Below are 8,610 nucleotides of genomic sequence, written 5' to 3' on the forward strand. Positions count from 1 at the left end.
GTTCAGAAGGTAGGATTTGGGTTGTCCTTCCCCGTGGGCAGCAGAGGGAGCCCTTGTTCTACACAACAGTATTCGGTGCTCATCGTTAAACCAGAAAACAAAACAAAAAATTGTTTGGGTTGTTTTTTGGGGTTTTTTGTTAGATGTTTTTTGGGGTTTTTTGTTTGTTTGTTTGTTTTGGTTTTGTTTTGGTTTTTTTGCCGCGCAGTATGTTCTCCCAGATGAAGCTTTAATCTATATCGTACATCTCTGCTGCTGTAAATTCATGCTCCATTATACCACCATATGCTTGGCTTTGCTCAGAGAAAGCTGCAGTAATCCTAATACTTCATCTCGCTTTATAGATATTTGTGTTGCGGCTTTCACTGCATATTGTTTGCTCACACACTTAAAGGTTATGTCTTAATAAGTTGTTCTGGATGAGTTTATTAGCAGGGAGCTGGCAGATTATGAGTTTTTGTGTTTTGAGAAGGTGTTGTAGTTATTGCCAATTATGATATGAGGCTCGGGAAGCAAAAGAGTTTGTGGTTCATTAAAGAAATCCAGAGGCGACAGTGCTTTAAGTTGTGTATTGTTTTTGGCTCGTCAGATGCCTGGTTTGTTTTTCAGCTGCTCCCAGGTACAGATCATTTCCTCTGCAAACAGGGCAGCTCTAACTGCAAAAGCATGAAAGGATGCACCATGGTTTTTCAGAATCAGTTGAATGGTTTATTCTGTTCAGAACCTTTAGCTGTAATGCAGAAATAGTGGATTCCTGAAAATTCTCAACATTTTTGATATATTCACAGAATTCTGTGTGTCATTTATATTGATGAAGCATGAGAAACAGAAAAAAGATGCTTTAAAAAGACTGGCTTTTCTATTTTTTAAATTTATACTCTGTATTATTTAGGAATGTCAGCTGTCAAAAGTGCTCAGTATATATTGGTTTGCAAGTAATAATGCCCTATGTGTAGATTAGTAATTCAGCAGAGTTCTCAGGACTACTTGAGATATGTAAAAATCTTCAGGAGATCACTTTCAATAAGCAGGATCCTTCATAAGTCCTTTGAGACTCAATTTCAAACACTAGAGGGATCAAGAAAAGCTGCTGATTTTTTCCCCAAGGTTTTAATCACTATCAATTGTGTCTTTATTTAAGTAATGCTCACATTGACCTCGTAATCACCCTTGGAATGACACCATATTAGAGTCATAACAGAATGCATGAAACCACTCATGAACAAAATGTCTAATTCCTCAAGCAATTGTAAATAAAGCAAAATATTGATGGTTGTGACAACACTCTGCAAACTCTGTGTTTAGCACTTCTGCTTGGAAGATACACTGTAAATCCTCGCTTGATGAAATGCTTGCTTAGTCATCTCTGGCCTAAATTAAAATTTTAAGAAAAATTAATCACAGAAACATTGCTATAAAAATTGGCAGACATTGCAATGTCTTCAAAATAAACATTGGAAGATTTTTTCACCTTACAGAAGCTGAAGTAAGATACTATAAGAAAAATAATATTTAAAAAAAGAAAATTGAATTGTATTTGATGAGAAAGAAATTCAGAAAAATTTACATCAAGAGTAGAAAATACAATCTTCAATAATTAACAGTGGTTTTAAAGCATCTAATTAGTAATTATACAATAACATTGTGCCTGTTCCAAATCTTACTGAAGCCATAGAAGATTTCCCCTTTAATTTCCATTGTCCCTTAAACAAACACACCAGTGCAGACAAGGACTATTTGCAATGCAACACTCTGAATGGTGCCTCAGCAGTGGGCTCAAATAAATAAATAAATGTGTCCTGAGAATCATTGTGCCCAGGCTGGATCATGGCTTTACAAAGAGTTGTATGCAATAGCAAAATACAGTAGAATGGATTTGGAAATAGAATGATGTCCATGTGTGAAGAGATCTCAGATTGTAAAAGACAGGAGTGAGAAAAGGAAAAATATTACTCTTTACAGTTTTATTGACAGACTTTTAAATTACATTTATTTTTCAAAGACTAAATAGCAAATGTTTTGTAGGAACATAATCCATATAGTGCCATCAGATGTGAGGAGCACATTCAGGTGTTTCCTTATGCTATATATATCTATATCTATATCTATATTTGTATCTATATATATAGATATATATTTAAAGTGGGATACAGAAGCTGTGATTGTATCCTACAGATTTCAAACTGAATTGCGGTTTAAGTTCAACCTGCTAACTACTTGAGTTCATGTGTAATTTTCAGTCCACTGAAATAACTATATATATACACACATATATATATATTTATGCATATTTCCTATTTTAGGTTTGCCATCACTCATGGATTTGCTCTGCTACACAGGTGTTCATAGTTATTTTAACCTGGCTGAAGCCATTAAAAGGATTTTTATTACTATATAAATATCTGCTCTTACATCCTAATTTTTTAGAAACATCTGGTTTGAGGTTTTTGTTGCATTATCAAGAAGTAGAACATGAAAGCCTTTGAATTTTTTGGCTAAAATCTTATACTTCAGGTTGTTAATTCTCCTTCTGCGTATTGTACTTGTCCCATGGGAAGCAGCTGTGTGTAATGAGCTGGAGCACAGCAAAGCAAATGAAACAGGAACTCTGCATTATCAGCACATACATGAAGTGAGAATGGGCTGTGGCTTAAACCAGTTCCTGGTTTTCTTTTGGAATTGTGATATTTTCATCTGACAATATTTACTGTATTGTTAAATTTCTATAGGATTAAGCACTTAGTCACTTGTTTGTTGGTTTGGTTAATGAGGAATGTTGGCTGTATTACTTTACTGTCCCTTCTTAAAGACTTTTTCCCCCTATTTCAGGTTCAGAGTAGGAATTAACTTGAACGAGACAACTGTCACTGTATTAACAGTTTAGATCCATTGCATTCAGCTGAGCAGGTTAAGCACTGCCTGTAAGAGATCAGAACTGTCCTTCTTCCTTAGCTCTCCTTGCAGCTGAACATCACTTGTTCTGAAACACAGCTCTCAGCTCCCCCAAAAATTTGAACTATGAATTACAGGGAGTAGACAATTTAGAAATATCCTTCTAAGTTCAAAGGAAAGCTGTTGCTGTTTCCAGTAGTATTATTTTATTTGATCTAGTATATAGATCTAGTAGTACATAGATACACATAGATCTAGTACATAGATATCTAGTACAATTAGATACTCAGTTTTAAAGTGCTCATTTAGGAGTTTTATAACTGTCCCTACATATAGATGTAGAAGTTTACCCTTGTTGTCCACGAGAATTACTTTTGCTTAAAAAAAAAATCAAAACAATCTGAAAGTAACCCTTCCATATTCTTTAAACTACATAAATTTGAAGCATGGCTCTATTAAAAGATACTACTGTGTAAAAAAGAGATGCACTAAGCCAGCAGTTCTCTCCTGGTAGTAACAGACATGAACTAGTGTTGGTTTTTTACTTATTTTTGGAAATGACACAGGTATGAGAAGCACTAGATTTTTTTTTTTTCACTGTTAAGTATTTATTGCATTCCAACTATGAAATTTTGCTGTAGCCTATGGAAAAATGTCTTCTTTAAAAGGTCTGCAACACTATTGGTTTCAATTATTTATTTAGAAGACCATGGAATAAAGGAAGCACATTGATATTGAAGTTTCCCACTTTATCTCACTGTTTCCCCTTTTAGCTGCTGTTTCAATGAGATAAAAACAGAGATAGAGGAATAAATGGAGGGCAGATTTCACAGAAAGCTAGAGGGGGTGACTGAAAGACTAGAACAGGGACTGGGGTAAAAAGAAGTGCTTGCTCATGTTTTGCTTTTGTCATTTGCCTTCGCTGAAGCCAAGGTGTGCTGAGAAGGCCTCAGCTGACCTTGCAGAGCTTTGGCTGTTCCACAATGCTGAGAGCTGTTATGGGAGAGAGGAGTGGAGTCGGACAGAATGGAATATCCTAAATGTATGATGAGAAAAGCAAGGATCTGCTGCCTGAGCCCTGCGTTACCTGCAGTTATTTCCAACAGCATCAAACAAGAGGTAGAATGATAGCCTTCAACTTTTATCAGTACACATTCATATCAAAGGCTGCTTTTACTGCTCTGCCTAGGGTCTAGGGTTAGGCCTAGGGTTAACACAAAGCCAGAGCTCCAGGCACACTGCAGCTGCAAAAGGCAACCCAAAGGGAACACAAAACTGCCACAACATGGCTTCCTCCACAGCTTTTTCCTTGGAATTAGCCTTAGCCTAAGGCACTGTTTACTGCCTAGGGTTAGGGTTAGGGTTCCATCAAGGGTTAGGGTTTTTAAACCACAAAGCCTAGAGCTCCAGGCACACTGCAGCTGCAAAAGGCATCCCAAAGAGAACACAGAACAGCCAAAAGATTTTCTTCCATAGCTTTCTTGTTTTAACAGCCTTAGACCACAAGAGTGAGGAAGCTTTCACAGAGGCATCGTGCCTCACTGATTCCTTGGCTGTACAAACAATATTTTCTCTGTATCCCCTTTACAGCAGCTGTAAGCTTTGGTTTCTAAATTTCCAGCATTAATATGCTTGAGTATTTTTAACATGTAAGTGCACAAAATATACATTAGATAAATCAGAACATTTGTTTAGGTTTGTGTCACTGTTGCACTTTGATTTTCAAAGATGAAGGTGAGATAATTACTTGAAGGGTGGTTTCTCCCCTTGTTGGTAATACATTAGCCTTTATCACTGAGTAAACCAGAATATTTCTTACAATAACTGTTCTGATTGACACCCTTGCTAATTGTGATGTACTGTATAAGATGCCTCAAATGAACCAGACACCAGGTCATTGTACTGTCATAGTATTTGGAGTGATGTAAACAAATGTTATTTTCAAAGGATTGTTTATAGAAGCCTCTTGTATGTACCTTTCTGTTAAATGTGCTGATGTGTAATACTTTAAAGTTTGCTTCCTCCTACCTGGGAGCAAGCCCCTCTCAAACCCAGGAAGTCTCTATGGAGGAGGGTTGCACTGGACACTGGATCTAGGTCAGTCCATCTGTGGCTTTCAGAGCTACTGCCCTTGGCAGATGTGGGCTCCCTGATTTTGTAGCAGTTGTCTGCTCCAGACCCTGGAAGCCTTCACATCCTGAGCCATAGGGCTGCAGTCCAGTGCTGTTTTCAGAACTGGGGAATCTGGAAGGCCAGGTTTCTCAGCAGCCCTTTAGGCCAGATTCTGAGCAGCTCACAAGAAGCCTCCCTGGCTTCTGCTGAAAGTTGGGCAGAATGGAATCAGATACATTTTCTTTGCCAAATCTGCACATTTTGACCATGTAATTTGTTCTTCTGATATGTTCTGCTGAGTCAAAAATAATTTGGGTTTCACACATAGAGAAACATGATGACCAAAACAAAAGATACTGAAGTTATGGAGAATTACACTTGTAAATAGGAAAGACAAGCTAGAATGAATGGGTTCTTTATGTTTATTGCAAGATACAAATAATTGAAAAAAATCGGAACAAGATTTACTAAGATTTAGTGTTTGGCATATGTATTTGTTGTATTTTATGTATTGAATGTGAAAACAGCAGTCTGCTTCTCACAGACATTTTATGAAGGCAGTATGGGGATGGAACGCAGTCTTGAGAAAAATGAGCATTTAGAGAATAGGATAAAGTCATGCAAAAATCATTATTTTTTAAATTTTTTAAAAATATTTTTTCTGTGTAAGTCACAAGTCAAAAAAACTTTATCATGTGAAGACTCAGGGGCTTAAGAAAAGCTTTTCTGTAAAGGTTTTCAAACTGTTTAGGGACATTATTAATGATGTGTTTCTACTGGTAAGCAGTAAGGCACCAGCCAGGGAAAACAGAGTATACCTTTAGAGTGTGATTAAAGCGACAATTGATTGTGGCTGTCTGTGAGATTTCAACACACCTCAGGTTTCCCTTTTTGATGTGGTGGTATAGCTGATTTAATTTGATTGTAAGTCATGTAGGAGGTGTTTCCAGCTGTATATGTATGTCCATTTAGGTACATTATTGTAATTAAAACATTTGCTCTAACCTTGAACATGTATATAGCACACCATGCTTAACAGGAGAAAGGGTCTTCCAGCTGGTTGTAATAACCTGGAAAGTAATTGTTATAAAATAATGAAAGATACTGAAAAAGTCCCTAGCTTTTCCCTTTTGGAGGAAGAATTCTGCTTTTAGCATGACAGAAGGTGTTTCTTGCACTTATTTCAGTAGTAGATTCCAAGAAAAATTTGTGACTTATAGAGAGAAAGCTGCATAAAGAACTAGCAAGGATTACACAACAACAGCTGTACTTCTGAATAATTTAGGTTTAATTTGCAAAATTGTACAGGAAAGGATTAGGACTTGTACTTGCATTTGAGAAAATGGAGCTACAAGTGTTGCTATGAAAAGTGGCAATGTACAAACCATCTCAAATTGCACCGGGGCTGTTGTGTCACTCTGGGCTGGGTCCTGCAGACCTGCTTGCCAAGACACTTGTAGAATCCTGGCTGGGGAGTAAATAGTGTAGGAAGAACTTCCTTTGGCTGCATATGCAGCAGAGCTAAGCCCTTCCTGAAGGTTTAAACTTGTGCTTGAGAGGAAAGTCTGGCAGGTGCACCTGGTGACACACACAACATCTTGCTCCGGAGGGGTCAATTAATTCTGTTATGATTATATATTTACAGTTATTTATAGTAAAAGATCTTAGGGGACTTCCAGCCCCTTTCTTCTCCGGGAAAGCCAGCTATTGAGTATGTGGCAGTCAAGAGCATTCACTGCTTCAGGCATATTTTCCTTTTGATCAAAAGCAAAGTTGATTGTCCCACTTTTCCCAAAGCCATCCTGCTCTTCAGCTACAAGGTATATGTAAACCAGGAAGAATGTCTTGTTCTTCTCTCCTGCCTCAATATTGACACTGCAGTCCCATAAGGTTAAGGCAAGATTTTCCTCAGAATGTTTCCTGCTCATATTTCAGAGGAATTCTAATTTGTAAACTGCAAATTCTCCATCAAATGCTTGTCATGATGTTTCTGTAAAAAAATTATGTTTATATATAATCACTAAGTTACAGACTGTTACAATTCAGTAATTTCCAAACACGAATTCATAACATTGACAGAGATCATGATTTTGTATTGGCTTTGCCATCACCTGGTCACATAGATGAACCTCAGTAACCAGCAGGTTGGTTTAGCCTGATGCTGTGTGTGACCAGAAGAGATCTGTGGTCATGTGAAATCTCTGGAAATGATGCTCACCTGCACTCCAGGCTTGCAAGAATCTGCAGCCCCTGAGCCCGGGTAGGAGATTTACTCTCAGGTATGTAGGTGTACCCTGAGGGTTGTAAACCCTGAATTTTACAGAGAGAAAACAGGGAAACTTCAAGTTACTGTAATAAAAGATGCACACATGTAATTCAAGGCAGGATCAAAAAGTTTCTTGCTTTAATGCAAGAACTGGTGCATCTTGACAAATCCAAATTTAGAGGTAACAGAAATAAAAGATTTTGTAAATGGGAGGATGATCTGGAACATTCAGAGAACCCTGATGGGACTGCAGAGAGTGCTGTTCAACAGCCAGGGAAAGGAAGCAAATGATATGTAAATGATATATTCTAGATCTCAACAGACTTGTGAAGTAGAAGACCTGAGGAGCTTGTACTGTAAAGTCACCATGGTCAGGATTTCTGGAGGTGGGCTGAACGCAGAAGGACTCTGACTATACAATATCCAGGGCACCAAATCAGATTCCCACTGATTTGCAGAGTTGGTAATAGGATTAGAGAGTCTCAAGTATTTCTCTATGATTACCATAGGGCAGTGAACTATAACACAACATACTTTTATTTTTTTAATAAATAATGGTATAAGGTCTATTTTTTTTCTAAAAAAACCCTGTGCAATCTCCCAGTTTCCTGTCTACGTGCTGATTAAGATAGCATAGTTTGAGTTCTGCATTTGAAATCATGAATGAGGCTCATCTTTTGTCTGTTAAAACCACATAGGTGTTTAAATTACTTATCTGTTGAACTTCTGATGCAGAAGTGAAAGACCTTGCAAAATATAGCACTGTTCCTGGTATGTTTTTACAGAGGTAAATCCTAGTGGATGTAGAAAACAGAACTCACCAAAATGCTCTCACAAAATGTTTTGATCAAAATTTGATCAAATACTAATTGTAGATTCCTTGTAGGATCCTACTAGCTAGGCAACTCTTGGGAAAATCCTTTTGTCTTGAAGCCACATAAATCTTTGTGACCAAATTATGGGTTCTTCCTATCCCATTCCATTCTTTATTGCCCTTTGCTCTGTACACATCCACATGTGTAAAATTTTGTATTTTAAGGCCAAAAAAGAGCCCCCACAAAAAGCACTGAAGATAACATCCCGTATAGGAGGGTGCTTTTATAGAGACATTTCAATGTGAGGCATAAATGGAGAGATTGTGTGAAGCTGATGATTTGTTTCTCCCTAGTTGCTTGCAGGATGAAATGGAGAAGGTCACTCCCTGTTGAGCACTTGGATTTTTCATTCTGAGTCTCCCATAGGCTTCCTACTTGATCCTGGACTGCCAATTCCCCAAAAAGACAACCAGTTTCTCCAAAAGGCTTACAGGAAAGCACACTTTTGTGTCCATGAACTTTTTT

Source organism: Geospiza fortis, unplaced genomic scaffold (assembly GCF_000277835.1).
Source record: "Geospiza fortis unplaced genomic scaffold, GeoFor_1.0 scaffold79, whole genome shotgun sequence".
Classification (NCBI taxonomy): domain Eukaryota; kingdom Metazoa; phylum Chordata; class Aves; order Passeriformes; family Thraupidae; genus Geospiza; species Geospiza fortis.